The 27002-nt window shown below is 42.5% G+C and overlaps 1 protein-coding gene across 2 annotated transcripts in view; it reads right to left on the bottom strand.

Moving 5' to 3' along the window:
* grin2da (glutamate receptor, ionotropic, N-methyl D-aspartate 2D, a) overlaps positions 1-26216 on the bottom strand; it is a 408557-nt gene extending 382341 nt beyond the window's left edge. The window contains exon 1 of one of the 2 annotated variants that reach the window (XM_034199694.1): positions 25831-26216. The gene's annotated coding sequence lies outside the window, so the exon portion shown is untranslated. The remainder of the gene's footprint in view (positions 1-25830) is intronic. The other variant, XM_034199696.1, reaches the window with a different exon arrangement.
* Between the last annotated feature and the right edge of the window lie 786 nt (positions 26217-27002).

Raw genomic sequence — 27002 nt, 5'->3', positions numbered from 1 at the left:
CGGAGGAGCGGAGTGGGAAAATGTTGGAAGGTTGAAGACCAGACGCACCCCCTGCCTGAAACGCCTCCATTGGACTCCTTTGTTTACTTTACAGGGACAGCATTATGTTACACTCGCGCTTGTATTGGCTATTGCTGCAACACATTGTACGTGAGGACATCTCTAAGCGGTTGATCATCAATCACAACAGAGTGGCCAGCTAACCAATCAGAGCAGGCTGGGCTCTGGTTTCAGACAGAGGGTGAAACGAAGTGCTGCAGCACAGGCAGTATGAGGGAAATAAAGAGCTTTCTGAACATCAAAGCATGTAAACATGTCACAGTACAGGCACAAAATACAAATATGAAACCTGAGATATTAGCATAGTAGGGCCCCTTTAAAGAAACCGCAAAGTACTTGCAGCAGTTGACCACCAATGTTGCCTTTTAAAGATAATTAGAGTGTTCTAAAAGCCCAGAGATACATCAGCAGCAACAAAGAGGCAAGTAAACAACCTCAAAACAATTATCGAATTGTTGTTGGTCTCCTTACTCTACTCCTTGAATAGTGTTGACTGAGCAACGGGGAAACAGAGTGCAAATTGTCTTTTGTCGAATACTGGCTCAGTCATTTTCAATAACAGTTGTTTAATTCCCCCATGATCTCCTCCTGAGGAGAATGGCTTTCCTGAAATATGGGCATTCATTGATTTGCAAGCACCTATACACTAATTAGAAAAGCAAACTGAATCTGGGATGACTTGTGCTTGACGTTCACAAAGCCACAAAACGGGTGGGGACTTCTGTGTGAGCCGACACAATTAGCAAGAAATAACAAAACAAAGGTTTGGGATTTGAAAGCCTTATCTGCACACGTTAAAGCAAGAAGTGACTAAACACTTATTTGCGGTAAAAGCTTCCCTGCATTAAAAGTTTTCTGAGCTAGTCCTCAAAGCCTCGCATAGCCGAGGCATTCGGATAACATGTTCTTGTTCAGAGTGTCACAGAAGAGGGACCTACATTACCAGCGTCCAGATACAAATGACTGGACGGACAGTGTTGAGGTCAAAGTCACAGAAACATTGCTATATTGCGGCTGCCATACAATGATAATCACAGAGGACAAATATTATCTTTAAAACAAATATATGGAGAGGTCGGAAGCAAATTGGACCACCTCCTGTCTACTAAAACAGTATATAGAAGGGGGAACATTACAAAAAGGACGAAAGCAACATGAAATGAGAGGAAGCAATCAATTCATGCCTGAAAACAACAGGAAAGAGCAATTTGAAGTCTGAAAGCTGTTAAATTGCTTGATCAGTAGTACAGTATACAGTGTTGGTGAATTATCCTACACTATTAAAATCATGTCTCTGCTCTTCTGTTAAAACACATAAAAACCTTGTTTAAAATATATAATGTAATAAAGGTGTTGTATTTGTGTAGATTTCGTACCATCAATAAATGATGAATCTAAACAAACATGCAGCGCAGAAGATGATATTTCCCAAAGGAGTTAAAGGAGGTAAGGACCAAACCAAAACTAAAAGAAGAGGAAATACTTGTATCCAATAGGTTGCCAGAAAATCAGTCCCAATTAGGGTTGTAATGAGACCCGATACTTCTGTACCAAGTTGCTGACGATACTTGTTTATCTAAAGTAACATCAGAGCTCAAACCTAAATGTGTCCAGCCTTCCTGGGGAGGATTAAAAATGTGTTTAGGATGCAGTAAACTCTTTTCCTGACAATGCTACATTGTAGAGACAACACCTTTTTGTTGAAATTGGCAGGAGGAAGGTTAACGTTAGCTATTGGCAGCTGGTCAACGGAGCTGGATAGAGCGGCAGTAATAACCATCATGGGGAAGTCAAGATGTAACTAGTAAGCGTATTGAGCGTTGGTAGCTTATAACTTTAGTATGTTTTCAAATGTAACCTTATGAAATAGATTTTTTTTGCAAAAACACTTGAGTGACTGAGTACTTCGTTAAGTTCCTAACAGAAAGACGAAGTTACAAACATCAAGAACTAAATGCATAAGTACAACATCATTTTTAGATTTTTTATTCCAATAATTACTTAATATTGAATTGCTATGGAGAATTGTGGAATTTACCGGTAGTGGTATTGAATCCATAATTGCTGCTATTGTGACATTACTTAATTAATGCATATTAGGGTTGTAATGAGACCCATTACATTACATTACATTGCATTACATTGCATTTAGCTGACGCTTTTATCCAAAGCGACTTACAATAAGTACATTCGACCCGATACTTCTGTACCAAGTTGCTGACGATACTTGTTTATCTACCCTGCTGCCAGGGTTCTCACACGCACCAAGCCGTGGCAGCACATCACCCCCACTCTCTTCAACCTCCACTGGCTCCCGGTCAAGTCCCGCATCACCTACAAACTCCTCCTCGTCACCTACAAGTCCCTCCATGCCCTCTCCCCTCAGTCCCTCACAGATCTCCTCCACCCATACATCCCGTCCCACACCCTTCCATCCTCAGACTCCTGCCTGCTCTCCATTCCCCATTCACGCCTCCGCACCTTCGGGGACCGTGCCTTCAGTGTCGCTGCCCCCCCACCCTCTGGAACTCCCTCCCTGCTGAAATCCGTAACGCCACTTCTCTGAACATCTTCACATCAACCCTGAAAACTCATCTGTTCAACAAAGCCTTCCATTATTAACTCACTCTCCCCCCCCCCTGCAATGTAACACTTCCACTTTTGCGCCCTGTTTTATGTCTTGTCCGTCTTGTTATATGTTCATTGTTAAGCGGCCTTGGGTTAATGAAAGTCGCTATATAAATTCAAGTTATTATTATCATTATTATTATTATTATTATAATGCCTATTGTATTTTGACTGAATTTGCGAAACAATCGGTTGTATGCCAACGCATTCCCATTGTAATCTTAAAGGTAATTAATTCATGTTGTAGAGCTTATTCAACTGCCCCCAAGTGGTCAAAATATCCATTACTACTGCTTTAATGAATCATACCTTAGAGGTTTAGGAGCCAACTGAGCTTAATACATTGTTTTATTTTAATTGGTATCCAAAAGTACATGACAGCTGAATAGCACAAATCCAGAAATCTCTTATGTGAAATAATCTGACAGGTAGCATATAGGACTTGCTTTTATCACAAAAATAGTTTTTTAGGGCCTTGAAGTCGAAGCAGAGAAAACGCATGGGTAGCACTCTCTTGATACTGCCGAGCTGATGTACCCTTGAGCAATGCGGTAAACCCTCATATGTTCACTTGGAGCTGCTCTTTCTTGACAAGAGAGGAAATGCAGAGGGTTTTGCTGTGGAAGGGCATGCAGAACCTCCTCCTGGAAAAAGACGGATTATTACACCTGAGTGATCCTGGGTGGTGTAATTGTCATCAAACATATTTTACAAAAAGTCTGCTCTGAGCTAAAGCTGAAAAATACTGTTAATTAAAGTCCCATGAATGTTTAGCTCTGACAAATGTTTAAAACCTGCATGCATGTTGCCTTGGTTATAAGAACGGAAAACGCTGATTTTTTAATTCTCACTATTGAGTCTTTCAGCTGAGGAAAATAATTATTACCTGACTAATAGCCATGATTTCCTGTTTGTGTTTTTATCATGTTTTGTTGCCTGTTAGCGTTTTCTTTCTTTTTTTAACAAATTGTACGGTGTCCTTGGGTGTCATGAAAGGCGCCTAAAAATAAAATGTATTATTATTATTATAGTTTGATCATTTACAAACAGAAAGGAAACACTTTCTCTGTATGCATTTTATACTAAGAGCCCCCCCCCCTGCTGCAGAGTACGTGACATTAAGAGTATAACAGTATGATTAAGCCTAATGTCCCCATAAAGCAAAAGTAGGTTGAATCCCATAGCTTGAAACTAATGTTTTCATTATGATGAAAAATATGTTTAGCACAGCAACCTGCACTGGAGCCAAAACTGGTTCGAAAAACAGGGACAACATCTGGAACTACCCACAAGCACCCATGCTGAATCAGAATAACAGCAAGCACTTAATGATTTATCTCCAATAACATACAACAGCAAGTCTAAAGAAGTGTTTTTTGTTTAGTTTTTTTTACTAGGAATGCTAAAGTAGAGGTCTGGAAAGGCTTCAAGGACAAGAGCCAGGCAAATTACTCTGTCTCTGGCAATCAAGTAGCATCCTCTCTTAGCGTGACCTTGCAGCTGGACGCCGCCAACTGGCCGACGTTTGGAGCTGACTTGGATGAGTTGCTGCCGTACTCATTGTATCCTGTCTCGTCTCTGAGAGCAGGACGGACATCATTCCTGACAGGTAGTTTACTCTTTGTATTTATCATACATTAAATCCGACAACAAGGTTTCACCCCAAGCTAAAAATACTTTTAAGTCAAAAAGACTTGCCAGATAAAACTAAAGATGCACTTACTAGCTTTTATTCTGAGCTTTCAAGGCTATTGCACACTTTTCACGAGTGGATTGCTTTTTATAAGTTGTCATGAAGACAGATCTCTTAGGATATAAGCTCAAAAGACTCTTCCAAAGCACTTTAAGGACCTTCTTGGCTTTAAGGCCACCTCGTGAACCTTATTACATTTTTACAGGGCTTTCAAACATTTGAGCTTCTTCTACTCGATGATGTAGATGGATTAAAGTTCCGGAAAATATACAAGTGGTCAAGCAACTATATTTCAGGTTAAGAAGGAACAATATTTTACTTTTCACATTGGAAAGAAGTACACTTTTTTATGATGAAAGCATAAGTAAGTCCAGGAAGTTTTGAGAAACTTTGTGAAGAACTTTCTCCTAAATGTTTGCCCCTCTTGTTAAAAGTCATGTACTTATACCTTGTGCCAGGGTCACACAGGGTGTCTGCTTGATGACATATTTTTCCATTTCCAGAAAAAGTCAGACACCAGATGTCTTCAGGGACTGTGTTGCAGTTACTGATAGGACTTTCTGCAAAACATGTACTGACCTTCAGTGCCCTTAAAAAGTCCTTGTCTCTTTAATACAGTCTTTAGGGTAGGTTGTTGTATACTTGACCTATAGAATCTCAAGACACTTAAGTTTACATCCATTTTCTATTTGTGTGCAAATGTACTAGATTCTCCTTGAGGTCCACTGAGAGCTTCCTGCTTTGGTACTTTCCAAGAGTCGTTTGGTCAATGTTTCCATCAAGAAGATGGGTTTCGAGGATGTATTGATTACCTTATATATTAATGCACAGCTGAAAGGTGTGGGGACAATCAAGGACGTCACAAGTGGTTTTAATGCTTGAAAATGCTTTTTTTTCAAGCATCAAAGAGAACAAGAGATGTAGGACTGGACATGAGAGGAGTTCTGATGGCATAAAGAAAATAAATGAAAGTGCAAGATTTCGGGAAAAGGAGGTAGGCGTGGAGTTGTAAGAATATAGAGTTGAAAGGGCAAAGACACAGAGGTGTGATGTCCTGCAGGGACGGTAGAAAATAGAAAACAGGAAAAAAGTGAGGAAGACTTCTTAATGCAGACACAGAGTCGAGATAAGGAATCCAGAGGAATAGTGAGATAACGAGAGGTGACATTCTGAGTTATTATTGCTGCTATTTTTCTGCAGCAATCAATTCTGAAGCGTCAAACCTCTTGTGCTTTTTATCCTAAATGTTTTTATTTTAACTTAAAGTAAATTCAATCCAAAAACAAACGTCTTGGTGGAATTTGTGTCGGAACTAAAGGTCAAGCCAAACCCCACTGAGAAAATAAACCTAATTTACCCACAAAGAACACATCTCTTGTTCAAGTGGCTCTACAATTCTGAAATCTATAAAGACAGGGCAACCCAACCGTTACATTAAAATTGGCAGGATACAAGAAAGGCAGGAAGAGGATAAAACATCTACTTTAAGTCGACTATATGAGGGTGTGAAATGGGAGGGCCTGAGGAAAGGGGAGGAAGGGGGATATTAAGCAGCTTCATGCAGACAAATCCTCAGGAGATCATACAATTTCATACATGTATTGCTTTCCTCTACTTAAAAACACTCAAAACGCATCTCCCTGCTGGTTCACTCGTGTAATCAGTGAACCTAAAAGTCCAACACACACCGTTGGACACAGTTGCAGCTGTGGGATGTTTGCTTGCTGACCACCACTTTCCGCACCAGTACATGATGCCAGCCACATTAACACTAATGATGGCAGAGCAGGCATCTGATGTTACTGGCCTTTTATGACTGTATTTAATCTACTTTGCACCAACAACGTGTCCACAAACTGGGTTGTTTCTCAGTAGAAAAGCTAAAAAAGAGATAGAGTATGCGTGATGACAGGATGCATCAATCCAGCTACAATGCATTTTCATTATTCATAATCAGATTACAGTAACACTAGCAATACGGTCTGTTTTAAAGTAAAAGTATTAATAGGGTTAAATATTAATCAGTGCTATAATATTCATGATTAAACCCTTAGGTTGTATTTTAATTCGGTAGCTAGTCAAGGTGGAGTAATTACCGCCTTATAAAGGGTTAGATAGCAGCAATGTATCATATTTTATGAGTATGATATTTTTCAAAACTCAGAAAAACTGCAAACACACTGGAGAGATCAAGCCATCTGAAAAATGTAGAGGAATAACATTTATGAATGTTCACAACCAAAACACAGAAGTATGCATGGTAATACTTAAATTAAGTACTTGACATTAGCATGTATGCAGCGATAGATTATATAAATTGTGTTTCTACAAAAACATACTTCAAAAAAATTACAGGAAGCAAACTTGGGCAGCTATTATTTGTTCAACACTTTGCAGCACTCAGCAGGTAAAGGCAACCACTTTCTACAGATATTAGCCTTTAGCTAGTTTGAACATTCAAAACAAAAACATCAAAATGCAGTGCCAGGAAGCTAACCTTGATGGCCGCTTTAATTACCGAGTTTACCAGAACTTAACTGGTATTGTAAATATTAAATATTTTGCAACTCTTAATGCTAGCCTCTATAGCTAACCTTGGTTGTTATCATACCTTACTTTGCAGCACTCTACAGTTAATGGAAACCAATTTGTACTACTATTGCAAATTCATTATTATTATACAACCAAAAACATGTAATTTAGTGCCAGGACGCTAACCTTGATAGCTGCTTTAATTTACCAGCACTTAAATGGTAATAGAAATATTAAATAATTGAACACTCTTAATGTAAGCCTCAAGCTTAATTGCACATTCGCTACATGTCCAAACAAATGGCATTTATTTAACCTAATCTAGCCCTTTGGCAAAAATGAACCATTATGTATTCGATTTATTGAAACCATTATGCTAGCTGCTCGACATTGTTGGCTCTCATACAATGACGTCCACTATAGCTGCCATAGTCTTACAACTACTGGAGACCCTTAATGTATTCTGCAGGGCCACTAACTCCTCTGAGAAAACCGAAAAAAAGACAGAACCAGACACACAGGTTGTAGGCAGATAAAGGCAAAAATAAAGATACATATTTGCCATGGGTGATTTTGGGGTATATTTCTTATACAATCTGTTGTTGCCATTGCCAACGGAAGCAGACACGAAGCTTTGAAAATAAGTCTCAGAAAAATAGAGCACCAGCTCAAATTGCATTTGTTAAAGCCCAAAGCTAGGCACACATAATATGTGATACTGACACACCTGGGACACACAATCATGTTAATTTTGAGAACCACAAATCAGTCAATAAATGTTGACCTTTCTTTCATCTTCCTGCAGGGGATGATTTTGATGAACATCAACGGCCCCCCCTTGCCCCCCCCCGTAGATCCGCCCCTGCCTGAATGTCACAATTCCCCTGAGTTGATTGGAGGTTATTCAGATCACCTGTTGGCTCCTGATTAAGAATTGAAGGCAGTTTGGTGCAGTTCCTTTCTTTGCCAATCAGGATGTGAAGACGCCTTCTCTTTAGGGATTAGGAGGGGTAAAGTGCACAGTCAGGTTATTCTGACCTTTCTTCAAATTAATGCAGGCCTCATTTCAGCAAATATTATTGCCTTTCTGGTTCATTTTTGAATAACGAGAGAAAACGGCAGCATTACATATTTTAATCTCACTGATGCTATTTGTCCTTGAGTCTCTGTCCCGCTATTTTTCCTTTTGCAAAAGAAAATCTGGCACGTGAAAAGCCACAAAATGCATTAGACTTTGAAAACACAACTTAAGAGCACGGACGTCAATGTAAAAGCCTTCAAATATATTGTATATCATAACGCAGCGTCCACACGGCAGCGTGCGTTGAAGCTTGCCGGTGGGCGTGTCTGAAACTCGACCAACAACCAATCACATGAATCTCCCGCCCCGGACACACAAGCACGCGGTTTGATTGGCTAGAGCTTGTACTGGCATATGATTTGATTGGCTGACGCTTCCGTCGACGCTTCAAAAGTTGAACATTGCTCAACTTTTGAAGAGAGCAACGCGAGTAAATCCAAGCGACGGAACAACAATGCAGTTCGGCAAAGCGTGACGTCACCCCATTCAAAGTGAATGGGCAGAAGTGTTGAAGCTTCAACGCACACCGCCGTGTGGACGGGCCGTAACCAAGCAATATGTCATACTATTTTATAAATAAGTGTGACAACTATTCCTCTTCATGCATTTCTTTGTATCTCTTATGGTCTATTGTAGTCAGTTTTGATGTCAAATTATCTCTTCAGGGGTCATCACATCACAGAATCACATTATTATTGCATTATTTTAAAGCACTATCTTGCTCCAAATGTTCCAGTATGCCATATATTATCACAGAGAAGCTGCACGACAGTCGGACCAGGAAGACGTGAATTATTTACCCCACACACCAGATGATCACACTGGATCCTCTCTAATCAGGACACAGCACACGTCCTGAATGCACACAAGCTCTCAAGGTCATTTGATCTGAGATTGGAAAAAAGGAGCTGTCGGCTCAGGAACCTTGAAACAAACATTAAAGAGAGAGACTTATGAGAAAATGGGAGGTAGTAAACAATAGATTATGTTTTATGTCCTGTAGGGGTCACATACAATCTTTAGCCTTTATTTTTCTTCGCTAAAGTCTGCCTCCGCGTTTTTCACATTAGGGTTAGGGTTAGTATGTTTTCTGTATTTTACATTACATTACATTGCATTTAGCTGACGCTTTTATCCAAAGCGACTTACAATAAGTACATTCGACCAGGAAGACACAACCTTGAAGAAAACAGAATCATATAAGTACATCAGGTTTCATAGAGCCAAACATTTCAAGTGCTACTCAACTGGCTTTAGGTAAGCTAGTCCTTTATTAGTATAAAAGTGCTTCGTTAATAGTTCTAACGCTCGAAGTGGAGTCGAAAGAGATGAGTTTTCAGTTTGCTCCGGAAGATGTGCAAGCTATCTGCCGTCCTGCAAACCCACGTGTTTTCGCCGATGGGAACTTGGGTCCCCATCGCAGCGAGGGCGCAACGAGTCGTTTGGCTGATGCAGAGCGTAGTGCACGCGCTGGGGTGTACGGTTTAACCATGTCCTGGATGTACGAAGGGCCAGATCCATTCGCAGCATGGTAAGCAAGTACCAGTGTCTTGAAGTGGATTCTAGCAGTTACCGGAAGCCAGTGAAGGGAGCGGAGGAGCGGAGTGGTGTGGGAGAATTTAGGAAGGTTGAAGACCAGACGAGCCGCTGCATTCTGGATGAGCTGCAGAGGTCGGATGGCATATGCAGGTAGACCAGCCAGGAGGGAGTTGCAGTAGTCTAGGCGTGAGATGACGAGAGCCTGGACCAGAACCTGAGTCGCTTTCTAAGTCAGCTGGGGACGTATCTTCCTGATGTTGTAAAGCGTGTATCTGCAGCAACGGGTTGTAGCAGCGATGTTTGCAGTGAAGGACAGGTTGTTATCTAGGGTCACACCCAGATTCCTTGCAGTCTGAGTCGGGGAAACAACTGAGGTGCCGATGTTGATTGTTAGGTCAAGAGTGGGACAATCTTTTCCCGGGAGGAAGAGCAGCTCAGTCTTGTCAAGGTTGAGCTTGAGGTGGTGAGCAGACATCCACTGAGAGATGTCAGCTAGACAAGCAGAGATGCGTGCAACGACCTGGGTCTCTGAGCGGGGAAAGGACAGAATTAATTGGGTGTCATCAGCGTAGCAGTGGTAAGAAAAACCATGCGGGCTAATGACTGATCCGAGCGAGTTTGTGTACAGGGAGAAGAGGAGGGGACCAAGAACAGAGCCCTGAGGGACCACCGTAGTTAATTGACAAGGGTCGGACTCAGACCCTCTCCAAGTCACCCTGTAGGTACGGTCTTTCAGGTATGAGGTGAGGAGGGAAAGTGCAGAGCCTGAAACTCCAAGTTTTTGGAGAGTGCGAAGGAGGATCTGATGATTCACCGTGTCGAATGCAGCAGACAGGTCCAATAGGATGATGACAGAGGAGAGGGATGCAGTTTTGGCAGTGTGCAGTTCCTCCGTGACAGCAATGAGAGCAGTTTCTGTGGAGTGACCTGCCTTGAAACCAGACTGGTGCGGATCCAGAAGGTTGTTCTGATTGAGATAACAGGAGAGTTGTTTAAAGACAGCGCGTTCAAGTGATTTAGACAGGAACGGGAGGAGAGAGACAGGCCTGTAGTTTATAACATCAGACGGGTTGAGAGTGGGTTTCTTTAGGAGAGGGTTTACTCTTGCCTCCTTGAGACTGTTTGGAAAGTGACCAGAAGTTAGAGAAGTGTTGATGAAATGGGTGAGAAACGGTAGAATATCAGGAGCGATAGTCTGAAGGAGGTTTGAAGGGATAGGGTCCAGAGGACAGGTGGTAGGGCGGTCAGAGGTAATGAGGGTAAGAACCTCACTTGGAGAGAGAGGGGAAAAGGAGGTAAGTGTGTTGGTGGAAGGAGGGTCTGGTGACCCAGCGGTGAGTAAAGGTGAGTCAGAAAAAGAAGAGCGAATATCATCAACCTTTTTTTCAAAGTGGGTAACAAAGTCGCTTGACAGAAGTGAGGAGGGGGGAGGAGCTTTTGGAGGGTCCAAGAGGGTGGAGAAGATGGAAAATAGTTTTTTAGGATTGGAATAGGAAGATTGGATCTTATCTTGAAAGAAAGTGCTTTTTGCCTGAGAGATCGAAGCAGAGAAATAGGAGAGGAGAGCCTGATAGGTTAGGAGGTCGTCACGGTGTTTGGATTTCCACCATTTCCGCTCTGCTGCCCTAAGGACGGTTATATTAGCACGCAGTGCATCATTTAGCCAGGGAGCAGGAGGGGACTGATGAGCCTGCCGAGATGTGAGAGGACAGAGCGAGTCCAGAGTGGATGAGAGAGTAGAGAGGAGAGTTTCTGCAGCAGAGTTTGGAGCAGGAGATGGAACGAATCAGAGGAAGGGAGGGCTGAGAGCACCGACGAGGCAAAGCTAGAGGGGGAGAGGGAGCGAAGGTTACGGCGGACAAGTGCAGGATGAGAAGAGATCAGTTTGTTATGTTTGGAAAGGGATAGAGAGAATGAAATGAAGAAGTGATCGGATGTGTGGAGCGGGTTTACAGAGAGGTTAGAAGTAGCGCAGTTCCTTGAGAATATGAGATCAAGGACATTGCCAGCTTTATGAGTCGGTGGGGACGGAGACAGTGAGAAAGCAAAGGCGGTTAACAGAGATGTTAGTTCGTCTATCTTCCCCGTCTGGAGGTTGAAGTCTCCGAGAAGTACAGCGGGAGGGCCAGTTTCAGGGATGAGTGAGAGGAGATTATCTAATTCCTCCAAGAAGTCCCCCAAGGCGCCTGGTGGACGGTAGAGAACAACAATGGTTAACTGTATAGGATGGGTTACTGTGACGGCATGGAATTCAAAGGTGGAAGGAGTGAAGTTAGGTAACTTGAAGAGGGAAAAGCTCCATTTGGGAGAGAGCAGGAGACCAGTGCCACCTCCTCTGCCAGTGGGTCTGGGTGTATGGGAGAAGGAATATGCTGTGGAGAGAGCTGCTGGGGTGGATGTGTTGAATGGAGTAATCCAGGTCTCAGTGAGAGCAAGGAAATCCAGAGACTGCAGGGAGGCGTAGCCAGAGATGAAGTCAGCCTTAGGAACAGCTGACTGGCAATTCCACAGGCCACCTGAAACTAGATGTTGGATCTCAGTGGAGCACGTGGGATAGACGAGAGCAGGCCGGTTATATCGATTAGGAGATACACGGGGCCAGTGATAATTGCGAGAAGACACATGAACAGGAATGGAGAAAATACACATGATTATAGCATGAGGGGCTAGAAAACTAAAGAAAAGATAAATAAGACACCAGCTCAATCAGAGTAGGATTTGCCTCCTCTTTGCCTCCCTCGTGACTCCCGCAGGACTCCAATGTCTTTGTCAGTCTTACTCCCGCAGGACTCCAATGTCTTTGTCAGTTTTCGGCTGTCTGACGCTGAAGCTGACGCTCCAGGAAAGAGCTACCCGAAATGGACGCCTGATTGCTCAGTTCTCACAGCTGTAGGGCCACGGCCCTCTAATTAGTTAACTATCTACAGCTGATGGGCGACAATAGACTGGCCGTGCCTATATTAATGCAGGCTTGAGTGCTGAGACCTGTGAAGCAGGTTTCGCCTGAGCAGATCTGAGATTTAAAATCTCTCAAACGCGATTTAGCCGTTTACGCTACAATAACAATTTATACAGAGTCGAATAAATGAAACAGAGAAGTCTAATTAAACAAGAATATAACTTACAGTGGTTGCTGCGTCAATAGGTAATGTCGTCACCGGGTCCAGATGCACACTTATTGTATTTTATAGTAGTACTACATTTTTGGTAGCTTAGATGCCTCTGGTAGTTTATTTACTATTCCCCTCTATTTAATAATCCCATAATCAATGGGAAGTCAAACTATTGGGCAAAGCACATGTTTGGCCACCAACAAACTCATTTGTCAATCGAAACTCTGCTCCGGTGAAAGAGAGGAAAATAGCAGCAGAAAAACCCCATATCTGTGTGAAGCAATTACTTAACCGTGACATTATCATTAATATAGGGAACAGACATAAATATCTTATCTATATTGTATTTTTGTTTATTTTCCAATGTTTGATGTTGCAACGGGATTTATTTGCATTTTTTACTGATGTACTGGAAAATGTGATTAAAATGTACATCCAATCTAGAGAGCAACCTGATTAGTATCTGCTTTCGGATCCAGTTAACCTAAACTCACCACTAATTGCTCGCGACGTGTAATGTCAGCCGACACTCAAAGCAAACACCTGCGCCTTACAAACAGAGGAAAAATAAGCCAGAGTGTGGTGTTATATAAAACAATGACATGCGTGTCAAATCCTTCACTGGTGCTGAGCAGATGGGTACTTCATAGTGTTAGATATGGTTTAGAAAAGCTTTCCTCTTTCTCAACAACGTCTCCCATGCTTCTTTTGAGAAACACACTGAACACCAACATTTAAATCCTCCCTGTGTAAATAAAGATTTTAGCAGCCGACTGCAAATTTGACACAAACGTCATTTCAAAAGTTTACGCACACAGCCGACACTTATTCAAAACAACTGGCATCATGAATAATACGCTTATAATTCACTAACGTAACACAGCGCCAGTTATACACAAGTGAAAGGGTCAAATCACAAAAATCCATTTTCTATTTGAGAAAGTCCAGAATGTAAGAGACCTGATTATAATGATCAATTGTACACAGCTGATTGATTGTGCTTTACTGTTTTCATCTCTGAGTAGAGTGAAGAAAGGGTGGGCTAATCAGAGGGGATTTAGGTAGAACTAAAAAGATCTTCTCAAGCAAATGGTGCTTATCATCATATTAGCCTGCTGGACTGTGGGCAGATAGGGGGCTCAGAAACTGCTTTGAACAAAAGGCTCCGAGGCTGCAGAGGAAGAGGTCAGGTGAAATTAAATGACAGTTACAGCCAACAGGGTCTCCAGTAAGTGTTTTTTCAAAGAGAAGTGAATGAAATATCGCTTCAAAGCTGCTTTCCCAGCAGGCTGATGAGCTACTTGAATGTGTCATGTACCTGGACATACATGATGTTTATTCTACTGCTGCACCCTTGTTTTTATGTGTGTTTTTGTGTACTGTGAGGCAAAGTCTTTTTATGTATTGCAACTGTCAAAGCAATTTTTCAGCCAAATGCCACAAGCCGCCTGGGTGGCTGAGACACTTTTTATTTCACTGATTTGAATGTGAGTGATTATCTGCATGTGGCTGTATGGCATTATTATCTATCATTATCAGTTTGTTTGGGTATCTATCCAGATTATTACAGTACATATTGTGAATATTTTAACCCCAAGATCCCATTTTAGCTTGAACACACCAGCCATCCATCCGGAATCTTCTCCCGCCTATCCGTGGTCGGGTCGCGGGGTAGCAGTTCCAGCAGAGAGCCCCAAACATTCCTTTCCCTGGCCACATCAACCAGCTCTGACTGGGGGATCCCAAGGCGCTCCCAGGCCAGCGAAGAGATATAATCCCTCCACCTGGTCCTAGGTCTACCCCTTGGTCTCTTCCCATCTGGACGTGCCTGGAACACCTCCCTAGGGAGGCGCCCAGGTGGCATCCTAACTAGGTGCCCGAACCACCTCAACTGGCTCCTTTCGACGCGAAGGAGGAGCGGCTCAACTCCGAGTCCCTCCCGGATGACCGAACTTCTCACTTTATCCCTAAGGGAGACACCAGCCACCCTGCGGAGAAAACCCATCTCGGCCGCTTGTATCCGCGATCTCGTTCTTTCGGTCACGACCCATCCTTCATGACCATAGGTGAGGGTAGGAACGAAAATGGCCCGGTAGACAGAGATTTGCCTTCTGGCTCAGCTCCCTTTTCGTCACAACGGTGCGGTAAAGCGACTGCAGTACCGCTCCCGCTGCTCCGATTCCCCGGCCCATCTCGCTCCATTGTTCCCTCACTCGAGAACAAGACCCCGAGATACTTGAACTCCTTCACTTGGGGTAAGGACTCATCCCTACTTGAACACACGTCTATCAAAATCCAAAGCCACCCGGATTGAGCACTATGCAAACAAAGGTTTTTACTAGGGACAGTATACTGAGAGTAAAACCAGTAGTTAGGTCAATAGAATGACTGTACATCTAATTTATTAACTCAAAACTATAGCACTTTATTTCTTGATAGTTACTGTTTCCTGTTCACAGACAACCAGTACATTCAGTGTATGTTGTAGCTGACACCACTGAGAGGCTTAGTGGGAATTAATCCCTCTCAAACAAACAGAACACATAATTTTCCTCTTTTGTGTTCAACTTCACAAAAATGGGACTCGGCACACAATTCTGAAAACACGTGTTTCAACAACAAGACTCCAGACTGCTAAACAATGTCAAAGTCAAGTAGTAATTATATATCCATTTTTTTTGCACATGTCTACGAATCCGACTAGTGTTTCCCACAGAATTTGATTCTATTTGTGGGGGCACCGCACCGCTCTGAGTGAGGCACACTGAGGATCTGTGAGGTTTATTCCCCCAAAAATATAACTTACAATTTAGGCATTTAGCAGACGACTTATTCCACAGCCACTTACAATGAGCAATTACAGGGACATTCTCCCTGGAGTAACTGAGGGCTAAGTGCCTTACTCAAGGGCACACTAGTGGTGGTGTTCCAGGCGGGATTTGAACTCGCAACCTTCCGATCATCAGCCCACCTCATTATCCATTAGACCACCGAAAAAAGAAATATATACATATAATAATTTACTTTTTGTTTTAATGAGATCTATTTGTGGTGGACGATATTTATAAATCAATGTATGGGAAACACTTTTAGCACTCTTTTGTGACCTTAAAAACACTGACCTTCAAAATGCTTAATGCTAATTAGCAATTTGTCTCACTAAAGTGGCACCAGGGAATTTCACTTGTAACAATCCAATCATGGGTCAGAAAATAAATACGCCTCAGGGGACAATTACTCTGTTGGGGGGAATTAAGCAGCATGTAAAACAGAGAGGAAGAGGAAGATATTATTTGTTTTAACTTTACTCATCAGTGCATTTACAGTGAGTTTTTCTAAAACAGGTTACATTTATGAATTCTCAGAACGCTATGTTTCAGTGCACTACAGTACAATATGGCTCTAGCAAACAGCTTGTTAGCATCCTATGCCAATACAATATCATATTTACTTGATACATTCACAGTATTGTACAATATGGCAACCGTTTTTATATACCATTCAATTGCATCCTATTTTGGGATAAAACAACAATAGAGATTCAAAAAAGAAGAAAAGGTAAACAAATGACAATGGTGTTTCAATGATGCTCTATTCATGTGATGATTCTTAAAGAGAGAACTGTGTAGTGTTTTCTGTTTGAAGAGATTTTCTAAGTTTTACAACAGTTGACCGTTTTCCAGTTTTTATGATTTGGTTTGAGAAATATCAGAATATGTGTTTAGACAATTGGAAAGAAAACTGGAACAGTACTACCTCTGCCGTTTAAAATCTCCAAAAACAACTTTTGTTGACTGTGGCTCAGTTTGTCTAAAATACTTGCGGTTGAGCATTTGAGGGAATGTGATGGTTCATAACAACAAGATATCTGCAATGTAGGCTGCTCCAAAAAACATTAAGAGCTTTATAAGCAATCACTGTTTCTTTTCCCAAAGATCAAGGGAGCCTGTGCAGTTCAGATGCCTGAGGTAAAAGCATGACTGACTTGTTCTGCACATTGCTTACTGATTTTTCCTGCAAATGAAAGAATGTTGTTTTGGACAACAATCATGAAACAGACTGTAGGAGAACACAGCAGCTAGAAGCCACTGCGTTATTTAAAGCAACTACAGACCAAACATCTGTATATAGTGCATCTATTTTGGCCTTCAGGCCAATCATGTGTTTATCTGGTCTTTTTTAGACTTTTAAAGAACTATAACTCTTCATGTTCTGTGAAAAACTTGAAAGCAGCTTTGCAGAAATGTGCGATTGATTATCATTAACATAACTTCAAATAATTATTGTTTTCTGACAATGAAAGCTAAAATAATCATACAGTGAGAAGTAGGTGACCAATGCAGCTTCCCTGTGTGACACCAATGAAATGATTAATTGATTTTACTTCTATCGAGACTGACAATCATAGTCTCCAGATGGAAGGTTATCTGGTCCGCCATTCATTAGCTTACAATAGCAAAACAGCTCATTATTTACAGTAGACTAATAAGAAAGATATGTTTTTTTGTTTTTTTAAATGGCCATGCGTCATTATTAAATATGACTTAAGCTTGACCCTAATATGGAGTTATGGCTCCAAAGTCATTTCTGTAAGGTTGGTACTAACGGAGTTTTCACATATCTGTCTTGGTCACTGTCAGCACAGGATGGACATGTTAACCTTGTATAATGTGTCTCTCTAATAGCACAGGGTCCATTCATTTCTGTTCTCAAGTCATAACAGTAATTTTAACAACAGAAATCTGTTCAATTAGATAGATATATCATTTGTGGCACTCACAGAAATTGCAGTCTTGAGCGTGCCGCTTGCTAGTACCGATGGCTGTTAAATTGAAAAAGAAAAGCTCGCTCTGCCAACTAATTATGTTTTAAAAGTTAATACTGGGAGCTTCTTATTTTGCTCTTTCAGTGTTGAGAGAAAGAGATGCCTTATACTGGCGGTGAAACAAATTACACGAGCCATTGGCAAAATTACGGCTTTGACTTGAAAATGGATACAGAAATCGATGCAGCTACTGCCATTAGAGGGACAAAAAAACACAGCGCTCTTACTTCAAAAAGCCTTTCATACAAAACCCATTTTCTTCACTCAAAATTCACCCTCAAACCAAAGTCTGTATTTTGTCATATCTGTCATCACATGATCCAGAGCTGCATCACGGATCATCATGTCGAGGCTTTGCTGCATGCAATCATTTCCACCACAGCTCTTACATTCAAGTGCACTCATTTTGACCAAGTATAACCACGGTGGTCCTCCTTCAGCCACAGAGCAGCTGGGGGCTAAGTTCTTGCGTGCTTTCAGCTCAGCCCTTGTCTTTAAGCGAGGAGAGAGTGTTACTCTTTCTGCTTCCCCCACAGGGCCTGTGCTGGGATTCGAACCCTGCCTAATTGTCTACATTGCATTCACTGCACCATAGTCACTGCAACTCGAGAGGCAGCCTATGTTAAACTGAGCTATGAGCCTCTGACAGTGGGAAGAATCACACAGGCATTTTCTCAACAGCATATCGGAAATGGCCTCCCTCTCCAAAGCTCCTCTATCAATATTCAGCTCGGATTTTAGGAGAGAAGGGTATTCAGGCAGGCTGCGGGCTAATAGCCCACAAAGTCAAAAATGTACATTGGCTGAAGGGTAATAGGCAGCCGCGGCTGAGCTGAGCTTATCTGACAGGGTGGCTGAAAAGGAAAGACTGAGGAGACGAGAGGGATAGGAACTAAGGGAAGAGAGATAAAGCACAGGGCAAGGAGATGGAGGAATGAAAAATATATATCCCCAAACAATCCTGAGGTGATGCAGCGCTCCAAGGGCAGATTGGCCCTCAACCTCACTATCCTTTGTCTCTTTCTTTCTCTTCATCCTTTGTCTGACCACTTGCCCTATGTTGCCCCCTGGTGCCCTTGTCTCTGAGTGCCACACCAGGTGGGGTTACAGGTGCAGCGAGCAAATCCCTGGCCTCCCTCCTCGGCGGGCTGCAGCCACATTAATCCGCTGATGTAGATTTACAGCGACACGCCGGCCCGTTGTGCCCCTGGTTAGTTCACTTCAATTCCAGAATGTTCTGCTGAGCATCCTTTTTGTTGCCTCTCTCATGTTCCTTAGGCATTTGCCTTTCCTTACGTCTGCTGCCTTTTTCCGTGATCCTTCACACGTTTCTCTTTGAATATCTGATTGGGCTGCTAGGATTATCCCAAGTGAGGGATTAGCATGACACCTGACAGTAGGAAAAAACAAAAAAGAAGAAGAGCACCTCGACCCTGCATACTGACACCAGACACATTTCCCCTGAGAGCATTTGGTGCTGCTGGTATGATAAGCAAGTTACATGTCAGCAGCTGAACTTATGTTTGCTGAGAAGAACAACCCTAAATAGCGTTCAGTATTATGCAGAAATACCATTACTTTGCTCCTGCATTGTGTTTGTGTGTTGGCACATAATGCACCATATACATGTCATGTCCTGATTTGAAATCTGCCCAAGAAATGTTGCTGCATGTCATCCACTTCTCTTCCTTCACAATCCTTCACTTTCAGTCTAGCTTAAAAAGTGCCACAAAGGAGAAAGTGCCAATAAATAATGCCATATGTTTAGTAGAAAGGCAGCAGTGTTCTCAAAGGAGCCACTTACAATGATAGCAGATGTTCTTATCAACATAATAAGACTATGAATCGGCGAGGAATCAAAACAAAGGCAAACTGCATTATCTTAAATATCCCTGATTTAAGATTTCCAGAGCACCAGCGGTATCTTCAGAGGTCCATTTGCTCCACTCAATGTTTACATTCCATAACATGTACGTTCATTTAAAAATCGGTTTGATAGTGATATCTAGATTGTGATTTGGTTATACGAATAACCGCCAAACTGATTGTAAAGGACACAACTCAGTTTCAAGCTGCTGTTGAAATAATATGTTTATAACAACAATAGTTCAAATAAACATACGCCTGTTAAAGATCTTCTTCAGGGTAAAAGGTCCACAGAGAATGATCAGTTCCCATCTGCTCTACAGGGTATAAAGGTTTTTTGGTTTAACATTTTGCAACTCTAAAGTTTTGGTTCACTTTCATGTCTCTCAGCATCCTTTCAAGATGTTTCAACCTGCACATGTCCACCAAGTAGGACACAGAAACATTTGTAGACTAGCTGGTGACATTAGCAGCTAGGAGGAGGAGGATTTGGAGGAGACCAAAACACAGCTATGACTAAATTGAATATGGTTCTTACATTCATCAGATTGTCATAAACACGACTATAAATTGGATATGTAAATTGGAAACTTCAAAACAATATAGCAGGCCAAATGTATCGCTAAAAGTAAAGACTACATGATTCAATCCACCTATGTTCTGTTACTGAAAGTGGTAGTAGGATGATCCTTAACTAAATCTAACAAAATAGATCAAACCTTATCATGTGTTGTATTGATTCACATGTGCAGCCAAATTCATTAGAGCCACATTGTTCTCAAGGTTGGTCAACTCAATGAAGGCCGTCGCATCTATCATGGAGGGGGCGAGAACCCTCACGCACCATTGCTCCTTATGCTTGGATTTGATGGTCTCCTCTGACCACCCAGACTCAACCGTTGGTATATGCTTATGTATAAGGCTATTTGTGGTGTTCTTGCACCTGGAACCAGCTGCAAGATCTGCTAGAACTCAGGAAGCTGATCCCCCTTAACAAATCTTAATTGCTTTTTAATGACGGAGAAGCAGGCAACTCTGTCGGTACGCTTTGTAGGATGAGGCCTCTGATTGTGACCATGATATGTTCACGTTCTTGTTTGAAGCTGTGCTGCTGCCTATATTGACCAGCACTCTCTTTCACTGGGACTCCTCTTGGTTTAAGAAAGGTCAAGTAAATACAAATAAATAAAAAAGATATCTAAAACAATATGTCAGGTTGCAACACATGTGCTCCAATTTCCCCCAAAATGCATCAGTTTGAAAGGCAGGCTCCTTGTTGACCTACCATCCTGAAGGCAAAGAGAGTGAGTTGTTTACATGTCTGTAATTCTAGTCTACCTGATCCATTGCTCCTTTATCTGACTGAGGTTTGTGCAAGCAGCAACTTCTGTGTCTGACCATCGCTCTGAAATATCAGCAGCCTGACAGCGCCATTGATAAATCCAGGGCGCTGTCTGTGGTGCTGAAATTGCAGCCTTATATGTAATTGTTACTTTTTTGTCCATGTCTGGCCTGCGACCCATAATATACTCTAAAACACACATAGCTACAGTTAGCTTCAAAACAACCAAATCAATGTGTGTGAGATGTAAGGAGATTATATACTCCCACTAGTGCAAATGTGTAAAGCTGATATGGAGCTGCTGAGTTCTAAATATGTTCATTTAAAAGAGCTATGCTGAACTTTTATCAAATCAGATTTGTTATAGTGGGTTATTACTTTGACTAAACCAGGTCGAATTAAAAAGCGCATTCAATCAATCTGTTTAATTCCACCGGTCGTAGGGAATCATGTCTTGTGTGAACTCTATTATTCAAAAATAAATGTGTTTTCCAGTCTTTTCTGCTCCCACTGACACCGAGCCTGCTTCATAAACAGACACACACACACCACACACACACACACACACACACACACACACACACACACACACACACACACACACACACACACACACACACACACACACACACACACACACACACACACACACACGTTGACTCGCCGTGCATTGATTAGCTTTGACACTGCAGCAACTTTACTCTCACTGGCTCCTCTCCACCAGCAGACGTGGTTACTGGTCCTCTGACGTCATTTCTTCCTCCGTAGGTCTTATGTCTCCATCTTACTTTACGTTCCTCCTCCCTTGGGTCTTCATTTTAGTCCTTTGTGCATGATTGTATTTCTTCCCCTTCTCGTATTCTCTTCTCTCTCGTTGACCCTAATGTTTCCCTTTTTGTAATTGTCTTCCTTTCTACTTTCCTGTCCTCCTTTTTTCCCTATTCCCCTTCTCCTCAATGACCACACCAATCCTTCCCTCATCTAACACTGCAGGCTGCCGTTCGACTTTTGTGACAAGGGTCGAGTTCTACATCAGATATGGTGAAGTGTGTTCAACTGAGTGTGTGCGAGAGGGGGTTGGACACATGGGGGAATCGTGTCAAAGCATGATGAAACACATCTAGGGATGAATGCAAGTCCATTCATCTCGTTGTTCTCAGGCATCCATTCACAGAGGCTGATGGAGCGATAAAGGGGGAGATATGAATGGTCCAACTGTGAGAGGAAGGGGAATGGAGGAATGAGGAGATATGAATAAGAGATGGAAGGAGGGAGGAAACAGGGAAAGCTAAGGTGGAGGGGACAGAGATGGGGAGGAAGGGGACAAGTTCAGCAATACAGGAAAGAAGGAAATATGGATCAAAGGAAAGATGAAGAATGAAGAGGAAGAGGATAAATAAGGAGAAGCTGAGGTAGGAAAGAAAGTGGTGGAAAAGAAGGAATTAAGAAAAAAGGTGGAAATAAGTAAGATAGAAGGAAAATGATAGCAAGATGTTGAGAATGGAAGATAGCAACAATGCAACTGGATGTGAGGAGAGCAGAAGTCAGCTGGAAGGAATTAGGGGAGGAAATGTAAAAGAGCCAAACTAAAGGAAACAAAAGCAAGACAGTGAACAAGAAATGAAGGAGCAAGTGGGTAAAAAAGGAGGTAGTGAATGACTCTAGGGAAGAAGAAAGAAAGAGCCTAGGGAATTACGTAGAGATCAAAAGGTAATGTAAGTAAGGAAGACAAATATAACCATAAGGAAGGGAGGTAGGGAAAAAAGGGACAGATTCAAAAAGGAAATAAAGAAGAATGGAAGGGAGGGAAGATAAAAAAGGTGTAAGTAATATTTGTGACCAAGAGCTAATGGAAGTTATTTGGAAGAAGAGAATAAAGAGAGGAAAACGGAAAAGCAAGATAGAAATAAAGAGAAACATTTATAGTAAGTCATTAGGAACAGAATAAGAAACCATGGTTGCAAGGAGAGACACAAATGAGGAGGGAATAAGTGAGAAAGGAAGGAAGGAAGTTGAAAGGAAAAAGGAAGCTCAAACAAAGTCAGTAAACAAAGCAGAATCAAATCCAGCTGATTTCTGAAAAAACGACCCAAAATTAGGGCTGTGCAATTAATCGTATTTTAATCTCAATGTTGGCTTGCAACGATTACAAAAACAACGTAATCTAAATACATTTATTTATTTATTTTTATTTTTTAATATTGGTTTTTCAGTTGAATTAAACTTAAAGTTCAGGGTAAGGGCTACTGTTAAAATATATTGTTCAAAAAAATGTTTTCAATAAATGGATGTTTTCAAAGTAAATATCAATTATTGACCAAAATAATCGTGATTATGAGTTTTGCCATAATCGAGCAGCCCTACCCAAAATGTCTGAACTCATTTAGCCCCGGCAAAGCCTTTCCTTGAATATGATGTCACTCTCACACACACGCACGCGCACGCGCACACACACACACACACACACACACACACACACACACACACACACACACACACACACACACACACACACACACACACACACACACACACACACACACACACACACACACACACACACACACACACACACCACACACATGAAAGAGGGAGTGTGTTTCAACAACACTTGGGGATTATGTGATTGAAATAAAGTATTCAGACAGCTTAGTGTCACAATTAAATGTGTGTGAAGGGACAAAGATGGAGAGAGAGAGAGAGGCGTCTGCCTGCCTGTCGCTCTGCCTTGCCACCACCGCGCTGTGATGGATTGTGGGAAGTGATGCCACATGACAACTCTCTACTGTTGTGTTCAAACAGAGACGCTGCAGACCAGGTGGCAGGTTTCACAAAGGTATCCCCGCACAAAGTGGAGGGTTTGATGCCACCTTGCCTTTTATTCCCTCCCTCTTTTGTTGTCCCTCATGACTCCTTCCTCCTCCCCTCCTTGCCTTGCCTAATCACTCTGCCACCTCTTCATCAGTGCATGTCTATAGGTCCTGTTTGTGCATGTGAGAGTGTATTTCGGGCCTATGTGTGTAACTGTGAATAACACCAGAGTGAAAAACCGAACCTCCCCTCGAGTATTAATACAAGTTAAAAACGTAAGCGTAACATACCACATTTCTAGGGATTCCGGGCCATCACTTTACTCTCTCTCCACAAATTCTTGTCAAAAACTTGACTAGCCTAAATGAATTATTTATAATGATGACAGCTAGTACTGGATATGCTGTGGAGTTAATAGAGTTGTTTTATTCTGATGCTAGCTTGGTAGCTTTCAAAATATGAGCAAGTAGATTCAAGGTCTCATCAACAGTTAAAAAGCCCATCGTTAAGGTCAGGTGGTAAATGGACTGCATTTCCTGTTCTTGAGACCACTCAAAGTGCTTTGACATTAAAGCAAGCATTCACACATTCATACAGACAAAGTACAAGCTGCTTATCAGGGATCATCCCATTCCCAAACGTTAAACCACTTTTGATGCAACAATAATCTTGAGAGCTCTTGTCAATCTTTATCCGTGTTTACTTTCATTTTGTTCCACAAGGTCTTATCCACATTACCTTTGAAGAAACACTGTGGTAGATGACCTGACACTGTGGTAGATAGCCTCAAGAAAAGGTGAACTTAAGAGTGAATATGTGATGGGTCTCAGCCAGGAAGCCAGCGTCTTTATCCATCACCACTCTTCCAGCTTAAGTAACCTCTGCCTGGACCGAGCCAAACAGTCCTCAGAAGCAGCAGCATTAAATCTCTGTTGCCTCAGCAGTCGATGGCATCAAAATGGTGGTTGCAGGAACACAGTGTAGCCAAGATTTTTTTTTTCTACAACTACAAGGGGCACAAGGTCACATAAACATGTCCAAAATGTCTGTCAACATAGAATATTGAGTGTGGCATGGTCGCTGTCAGCTCATCCAGAGCCACGGCACAGTTGCTGGGCAAACTGGAGGGAAAAGAATGAAGTTTATATTGTGTTGCATGAGAGACGTCTCATGTGGTATCACAGTGTGATGCTTTTAGCAGAGCAGAGGGAGCAATCTCAGCAAGGGAGGAAAGCATCTCTACACACTCAACTAGTTGTCTCCTGCACTTAGGTGAGAACAACAAGAAAAATAAGTCCTTACGACTAATGTCACACTGACCAGCAGCTCTCACTCTGACATATACCTCCATTACAGCAGCCATACCTCAGCAGAACACTCACACAGGCTGCTGTGTAGGACATGTAGAGATAAACAGTGTGTGTACACGACATGACTGGAAATGCGAGCAAAACTGCAGCATCATCTTTGCGATAAGTGTTTTATTTCTCTATAAAGCTTTAAGGAGTGTGTGTGTGTGTGTGTGTGTGTGTGTGTGTGTGTGTGGTGTGTGTGTGTGTGTGTGCGTGCATGTGTGTGTGTGTGTGTGTGTGTGTGTGTGTGTTGTGGTGAAGGGGAGTGATCTTCAAACACACACACATAGACACACAAACACACAAACACACACACACACACTTGCTGGTACGCCAGCTGCTGATTTGCGCACACACATCACACTCACACTCACATTCACACACAGAGGACTGATCCAGGATCTGATAGCTAATAATACTGAAAGGGGGAGGTTTGGGGAGATGAGGAGGGAAGGGGGGTTGGGGTGTAGGAGAGATGTTAGTCCCCTCGGTAGCTGCTGGAGAGGGCATAACGCACATATGCGCAACAACCGGTTGGGAAATAGCTCTGAGGCGCGTGTATGCGGGTGTTCAGAAATGACACGTCTAAATCCCAGCTGCATATCATCTGTCTGTCACTGAGCTCAAGTTCACTGACTTCATGCGTGAGGAGGAAAGAAAGAATGAAAGACAGAAAGAGGAGTATTGGCACACCGGTGCGTACATGTGTGTGTGCGTGGAAAAAGACACCGGTGTGCACGCGCATCAATGACAGAGGGGTCAAAGCCTCGCGATCCGGCCGGCTGCGTCCTACCCGTGAGAGCGCGAGGATCCCGGAACTGCACATACTGTACATGCATATAAGCCCCCGGAGAAATGCAGCGCCCCGCAGCCGGGACGTGAAGGGCAAAGCCGGGGACAGTTGTCTGAGACAGGGGCACAACATGTTCACCTTCAGCCAGGGAGACACCACAGGGTCCAGAATAAGACATGAAAAGAATTGACTCACTGTTCTCAGGAGCCCGACACTCTTCTTCTTCTCTTTTTGCTCTCCGCGTCTGCTCTCCGTGCACCACAATCCATCCGTCCATCCCTCCGCTGGACATTTCCTGCGGCATAGAGTCTGATCGATTTTAATGTTGCGGGGTAATGTCCTCGGGATGAAACGAAAACATGTCTCACCCCCACTCCACACACTAAAATAAGCAGATAATGCCGCGCACACACAGTTACGACCTTTCCTTCCACTCGGCGAGGCTACATGTTGCTGACTGCTACCTCTGTGTCCCTCTCACTCACTCTCTCCTCTCCAGTTATTTTGTTAAAATTCAGTATGTACGCTCTGTCACCTAGCAACGTCTCTCTTCCTCCCTCCCTCTCTTCCTCCCTCCCTCTCTCCTCATCACTTCCTCGCGACACGTGTTGAATGCTAAACTAAGTTGCCCCGGTATGGGATGATTTCTTTCCATCTCCACCTGAAGAATTTCTTTTCCCTTTGTTTCGTTAATCATCTCGTTTAATCCCACTTGTCCTTCATCCTCACACATCTCTCCCTCTCCTCTGCTCACACAATTGTTCCCGTCACACCCTCCGTTGTCTGTGACAAATGTGACAGGACATGTCAACACTTGTGTCACCACAGGAAACGAGTAACACATGTATGAAAAAGGCAAAACCAGAAGAGAACATAACATCAAATCCACACGAGCACTGTAGGCGTATGTGCATTCAGACTTTGCTGAAATATTTGTCTTATGATTAATAATTAAATACATAATGATTACGATAGTTAATTAGTCGTATAACAAGCCTTGCTGAAACTGCAGCAAAAAAGGGTTTGCGTTCCTGGCAGCTCATTAACCTTACAGTATGCAACAAAAGCTTAATAAAATAAGGGAGCATTTGTAAAACCATGCATTCACACACACACACACACACACACACACACACACACACACACACACACACACACACACCACACACACACACACACACACACACACACACACACACACACACACACACACACACACCCTTGCAAACAATGCTGTCTCTTATAAGTGCTTACGATAAATGCTTCACAAGTTTGGCCGTGGTACATTAATCTGTTTAGAAGTTATTCAAATGTTTTGTTTTTGGCAAATGTGGCTGTCACGCCAAATGTGTGCCTTCTGGGGCAGA

Source organism: Gymnodraco acuticeps, unplaced genomic scaffold (assembly GCF_902827175.1).
Source record: "Gymnodraco acuticeps unplaced genomic scaffold, fGymAcu1.1, whole genome shotgun sequence".
Lineage (NCBI taxonomy): Eukaryota > Metazoa > Chordata > Actinopteri > Perciformes > Bathydraconidae > Gymnodraco > Gymnodraco acuticeps.
Note: the sequence above shows the minus strand (reverse complement) of the source record. Positions and strands in the feature narration are given on the sequence as shown.